This window comes from Medicago sativa, chromosome 3 (genome assembly GCF_051527215.1).
Source record: "Medicago sativa cultivar Bolivia chromosome 3, Bolivia_mono, whole genome shotgun sequence".
In the NCBI taxonomy this organism is placed as follows: domain Eukaryota; kingdom Viridiplantae; phylum Streptophyta; class Magnoliopsida; order Fabales; family Fabaceae; genus Medicago; species Medicago sativa.
The window spans coordinates 93,527,224-93,533,857 of NC_140751.1; the positions used below are offsets into that span (position 1 = coordinate 93,527,224).

General features: G+C 30.3%; 1 long non-coding RNA gene across 5 annotated transcripts; it reads left to right on the top strand.

The window, feature by feature from the left end:
* Positions 1 to 2,116: 2,116 nt before the first annotated feature.
* LOC146942102 (uncharacterized) lies at positions 2,117 to 6,413 on the top strand. 5 transcript variants are annotated; one of them, XR_015032579.1, is made up of 7 exons: positions 2,117 to 2,412; positions 2,492 to 2,872; positions 2,973 to 3,041; positions 3,459 to 3,677; positions 3,843 to 3,909; positions 4,941 to 5,154; positions 5,950 to 6,413. It is a non-coding gene; the product is annotated as an uncharacterized LOC146942102 (long non-coding RNA). The 5 variants fall into 5 exon arrangements; XR_015032577.1 differs by having other exon boundaries at positions 5,045 to 5,154; XR_015032580.1 differs by having other exon boundaries at positions 2,492 to 2,700; positions 5,045 to 5,154.
* The last annotated feature ends 221 nt before the right edge of the window (positions 6,414 to 6,634 follow it).

Sequence of the window (6,634 nt, forward strand, 5' to 3'; positions counted from 1 at the left end):
TTTAGTCCCTATAAAAAAAAAGTTTAGATTCTGTCCCTGTAATTTAAGATTCTTCCACTTTTGATCCCTCCACTAACCCTGTCAGCAGAATCTGCACATGTGGCACGCTGACTGTGTATTTATTTTTATTTTTTATTTTTTTTATTATGCCAAGTGGAATTTGTGATTTTTTTTAATAAAAAATTCTTAAAAAAATTAAAAAACGAAAAAAAATCTTAAAAAATAAAAAAATTTATAAAAATTAAAAATAATGAAAAAATATTAAAAAATTATGAAAAAAATCTTAAAAAATAATGAAAAAATCTTAAAAAATTTAAAACGAAAAAAATCTTAAAAAATAAAAAAAATCTAGAAAATTTTATAAAATTTTATAAAAATCTGGAAAAATCTTAATAAATAATGAATTTTTTTTAAAAAATCATAAAAAATTTAAAACGAAAAAAAATATTAAAAAATATAGAAAGATTTATAAAAATCTTAAAAAATTCTGAAAAAAACTGAAAAAATAACGAAAAATCTAAAAAAATTTAAAACGAAAAAAAATCTGAAAAAAATTTGAAAAATCTCAGGAACTTAATTAAGATTTTTTTTATAATTTTTTCGAAAATTTCGATACATATTAATTTTTCCAGATTTTTTTTATATTTTCATTTTACCAGATTTTTTAAATTTTTCCATTATTTTTTCAGATTTTTAAAAAAAAAAATTCGTTTTAAGTTTTTTCATTATTTTTCCAGATTTTTATAAATTTTTAAGATTTTTTTAGAAATTTTTATAAAATTTTCTAGATTTTTTTATTTTTTATGATTTTTTTTCGTTTTAAATTTTTTCATTATTTTTTAAGCTTTTTCCTTTTTTTTATAAATTTTCTAGATTTTTTTTATTTTTTAAATTTTTTCATAATTTTTAACATTTTTTTCATAATTTTTTAATATTTGTTCAGATTTTTATCATTATTTTTAATTTTTATAAATTTTTCTAGATTTTTTTTATTTTTTCAGATTTTTTTTTCGTTTTTTAATTTTTTTAAGAATATTTTATTAAAAAAAAATCACAAATGCCACGTGGCACAATATAAAAATTAAAAAATAAAAATAAATACACAGTCAGCGTGCCACATGTGCCGATTCTGCTGACAGGGTTAGAGGAGGGACCAAAAGTGGAAGAATCTCAAATTACAGGGACAGAATCTAAACTTTTTTTTTTTACAGGGACTAAAACTGGAATTCGCCCAAATTACAGGGACTAAAAGGGGTATAAACCCTAATATCAAAGATATTTGACATGGCTCGAGATAGAAAGATGAACTTGACTAGTATTTTATAATTGCAAAAATTGTTATAAAATATTAGTAATTTGAGAGACAAATATTAGAGATAGGATGCGGGTACATTGTCATAATTAATCGAACTAATTACGCTTTTTTTAGATTTTCTTATATGCAACGTTGGAGTTATGTTAGTTATTTTGCTGATGATTGTTTTTGTTTGGTTATTAGATGTTTATGTTATCGACATTAATATCCTATAATATTTTGATGTGTTTCACATTTTTCAATTTTGTATCGCTTTATTTTGTGATTAAATTCTACATTTAACTACAATACTTGAAATTTAATTTGATTGGTAACTAAGGATAAAATTGTAAGAAAAAACTATTATATAAACGGTAATTTAATTTAAATAGGTTATAAAAAAATAAAAATAAAACATAGGTTTTCTAATTTTCTATTGTCTAAAACTATTTTTGAAAATTATATTACCAAATGGATTTTCTAATTTTTCCATTTCTAAAAATGTTTTGAAAAGTCACATTACCAAACAAGTTTTTTCTTTTTCTCTTCTTGAAATCACTTTTCTAAAATTGATTATTAAAACATATTTTGAAAACTAAAAATAAGAAGTGTTCCAAACAGACGATAAATTGATATCATACTTATTTCTAATATGAATAACATTGCTAACAATTTGTGCCAACCCTAATTCTTATGATTTTGGCTCCAAACTGTTCTGGCCGTTAGATGCATCTGTGTTGATCTCCACACAATCCATCTGTTCCCAAACATAGTTTTTCAATTTCAACTGACAACTGCATTGGTAACATATACATGGTTCCTAATCCAATAAACTCACACTCCACTTTCCAATATTCTCCCACCACTACCCGTCTCTGGAACTCTCTCTCCATTGCCTCCTTCCGTCGGCTCATCTTCCACGCCGTCAGCTGCGGCTTTTCCGTTACAATCACCGCCGATGTAGCACCTTCAACGATAAATGGCAACCGAATCAAACCTCAAAATTGAATGTGAAATCGAAGAAGCTTTCCGATCTTCTGAACATGGCGGAGGTGGAGACAGAAGCTGAGGCGGAGAAGAAGGAAGAAGCCTTGCGGGGACTGAAGCGGCATATGAAGGTAATCGTTTTGTGAATTTTCTCTCAAGGTAATCGTTTTACCCTTTCTATGAATTGAATTTCTTTTCTCTGAATTTCAGTTCTCAGTTTCACTTTCATCCCCCAGAACTCTTATGGAGTCAATCGTTCTTTACTATTCTCAGTTTATTTTCAAAAATCGGAGGTGTTGAATGTTCAGGTATTCCCAAAATTGTTCATCTTTCACTTTCACCTTCTTCTCCATTTCGATGACGATTCAATTTCGTCGATTGAGGTAAGAATGGAATGGAACGTGTTACATTAGTGTTAGGTACTCCCTCTCTCACTGTTTTTCCTCTCATTTGCAAATCTCTACCACCGCTTTACCTTTTTGAAACATTTTCTTTTTAACTTAATTTAATTTTGAATTCCTTAGTTGCATTAAGAAAGTGATTGATGATGATGATATCATCAAACGCTACATATCTCAACATGGAATCGATGTAATATAAAATTTGGATGTCAATCAGATTATGTTTAATTCGTGTAATGACAACTATGTTATATTACATATTTAAATTACTGTGTTTTTGTTTATCTCAGCTTGGAAATGATGAAGAGGAAACTGACTATGTGGGGGATGTTTCTAAGTTGGCTGATAACAATCCATTGGTATAAACATGCTTTTATAATCGTTGAATCTGTGTTATTAATGGTGTTCTTGAATCAATTGTTGATGCAGGCAAACTATTATTACTTAGCTTCATTTTATATTTAACTCTAATGATCATTGTCTTTTTTTTTTGTAACACTCTAATGATCATTGTCTATGACAAAGTCTTAGTTTCCAATTAATTTTGTATCAATGGAGAATTTCCATAAAGCAAGGCAATAAAGAAAAATCATTTAAGATTATACTTTTAACCATCATAATAAACATTGCAAGAAGATAAGGCCATTTCTTTTTTAAGAGCTATACTGCCTGCTACAAGTTTAAGAACTGTACTGCCTGCTGCTCCCTTTCTTATTTTATCCATTTTAACATAAGTCATTCTTGGTGAACTCATTTTCTGCTCTGTTTCAAAACAGGTAAGTTTAGGCCAACTATAGGATCAGAAAGGTTGGCCTTCAATTCTCTGTTAGTAGTATCGATCGGTTTCTTAAGGCCAACAAATAAGTTAAGGTCGTCGATGATGGTGCTCCTATTTACCTCTCAGTCGTCCTTAAGTATCTTGCAGCTAAGATAACCGTCGGTCTCCGTTCACATTTATCTGCAATTCCTTTGCACCCCATTCACATATTTGACATGTATGTGTACCATTCTTTGATTATTTATCTTCACTTCATAGTCAAATTAGAAACATGCTAATTAGAAAGATTGAGTTCTGTACATTATTATTTTGTTTATAATTGCATAAGCATGATATATGTAATCTGATTGACTGCTGAGTTCCTTTTCGTTAATCTTTGCAGAGTTCCTTGGCATACTAGGTTCCTTATCGGAAGGTTTTATTTGTCCATTTGATTATGGTCAGGCTAGGTAAGTTGGTTCGTTTTCCTGTTTTTGTTTTTGGATACATTGATGCATTTAGAATTGAGCATCGCTATATATAGGGTGATTGAGCATGATATTTTTTTTTTATTCTTAGCATTACATGTGAATGTGATACAATGCTACTTCTATTCCTACTGAATAATGACCAAAGGTAACCACAGTTTGATAACTTCTGAAATTATAATGACATGATAACTATGCATACTATTATGGCTGAAAGTTAGTGACATGTGCGTTCTAACTTATTTCTTTTCAGAAAAATTAGTATTGTAATGGGAATGTGTACGGACTACATCGGGATTGTAGGAATTTATGGCACATGGTTGCTGATATATTTACAGCTTATACAAAAAATGTTTTGGCAGTAATTTGAGAATTGGTGGCTGAACTATTAGGAAATCATATGGTCTTCAAACTATTGTCTTCTAATTTTTATTTGAATGAATGACACTGGTGTCATTACTTATTTTCATTAATTGCTCTTGGCAATATTTTTTCAAATTAAATAAAGAAAATAAGTATAAGAACATGGTTTGTTTCTGCAGTAGCATAAACACCTAAACTGCTCTAAATAATGAACAATTTTTTCCAACAAGCTTCACATTATTACGTACTTATTTTCATGATAGTCATTGGTTGTTATAATTGTCATCTATGCATTTCATTAAGACTTAAGTGCCTTATGTTCTGTGGAAGATGTTGGTGATTGTGTTTTCTTGATGATCATTGAGTTAATTTGTTTTTGTTAGATTGAATACATATGTGGCTGTGTACTACCAGATGCAAAAGCTTTTGAAAGTATATTGTTAAGAATCAAAAGCTTTTAAGTTAGTTTGTTTTTGTTAGATTGAATACATATGTGGCTGTGTACTACCATATGCAAAAGCTTTTGAGAGTTTATTGTTAAGAATCAAATTATATGAAAGTCATTTTAATGTGTACATGCATGTAGAACTCTTACCTTTCGACGTAACAACTTATAATGTTGCAGTTTTTGGTAAAATTTTCTTTGATAGTTAGCATATCATTGGCGTTGATTATAAGGATTTGGAAATGGTGGTCTATTTTGCTAGCACGGAACAAATGTCTATTTCATAATATTGTTCTTTTGGCTGAGAAGGTTGTAGAGGATATCAAAGTGTTAACATAACGGTGGTTTCTTGAAATAGTTGCTTCAAATCTGTGTATGCATTATGAATGGACATGGGATCTTTTCAACTGCATAACAAGGTAATTTTCTGCGTAATTTAGAGCTCATTTGCTGTGTTTTCGGCCTATGGACAACTGTTGTGATGGGGAATTGTTTGGTGGTGCAGTACTGCAACATCATCAGCGCGGCGTTTATTATGTTTTTGGGTTCTAATCCATCTCTGCGTGATCCAGCTGCAGCAGAATGACTTCTGTTCTGCTTTTTTTTTTTTCTGAGATGAATCTATGCTAGTCTCCACACAAGCAAATATTATTGATCTTACTTCTGATTTTGAAAATGACTGGTAGACCTTTATATATATATATACACTATTGATCGAATGTTCCATACTTCAATTCATGTATGTATGGATTGTTGGTGGGTTGGGAGAGTGTGTGTGGCACTTCTTATTGATTTTATCTTGGTTTTTATGTTTCTTCCCAAACTCCTTTTTCAGTTTATTATTTTTTATTTTTTTGTATATATGTGATGCACACATGCGAAATATACTTGCTAATAAAGATATCATTGACCACGATAGCATCATTCTCCAATGTAAAATAAAATTACTGATTTGTTTTCTTTTTAGAGTTAGAGCTAAGCACAAGCCCCCTTCCTTTATATTTTAGAGCTAGCACTCCAGCCAAAAAAGACCTGAAATACAAGCGTATCCTTCAGAATAGCGAGTATGAGTGATGTTGGTGGCTGTAATTAAACGTTATCGCAGCAGCAGTGGCGTTGACTAATGTAGTGCAGCAGCAGTGTTTTGGTATTGCAGCTGCTACGTAGTGGCGTTTTATCCTCCATGTGTTCTGATTTGTCTATTTGTGTTCCAGCTGCAACATACGAGTTCCTGGTCCTGGACAGAACCCTGTAATCGAGAGTGCAGATTCAACCAAGTCTGACAACAGGCAGAGCCGTCATTGAGACTACACCGTGTAGAAAATTACGTGGCAAGCGGACCGTTGACATTGTAGGCCCTCCAGAGCTTGGAACTGAATTGGTGGATAACTCAACCTACAAAACTCGGAAATTGAAGTGCACTAAGGTTGAGAAGGATTAGTTTGAAAAGCTATGTCTGCTATTTTCTTATTTTCATTGTCGCTGTTTTGGTTCAATTGTATTCGTATTGTGTGTAATGTTATGTTGTTACTTATCAGTCAGTTATTTTATTTTTTTGGTTTGCTCTTGGTGATGTACTAAGATGTTTTGTTGTTCCCAGTTTACTGAATTCAAACTTCTCCAAAGTATTTTTTTTTGAAGAAGTTCTCCAAAGTATTAATGAATTAGTTTTTGCCAATTAATCATACTTAATAATGACTACTCTAATTATTTGGATTGTTGCAGTTGGTGTGTTTTCTGTTAAACAAAGTTAGGAGTAATAATAGTGAGAGAAACTAATTCATTTGATTAATTGTGATTGACGGTTTCATGTTTCTAGCTATTTTGTTCCTCTGAGTGTTTGTAAATAGATTTCACCTTTGTAATATTTATATATTGGCTAAACTCATTTTCACTTGC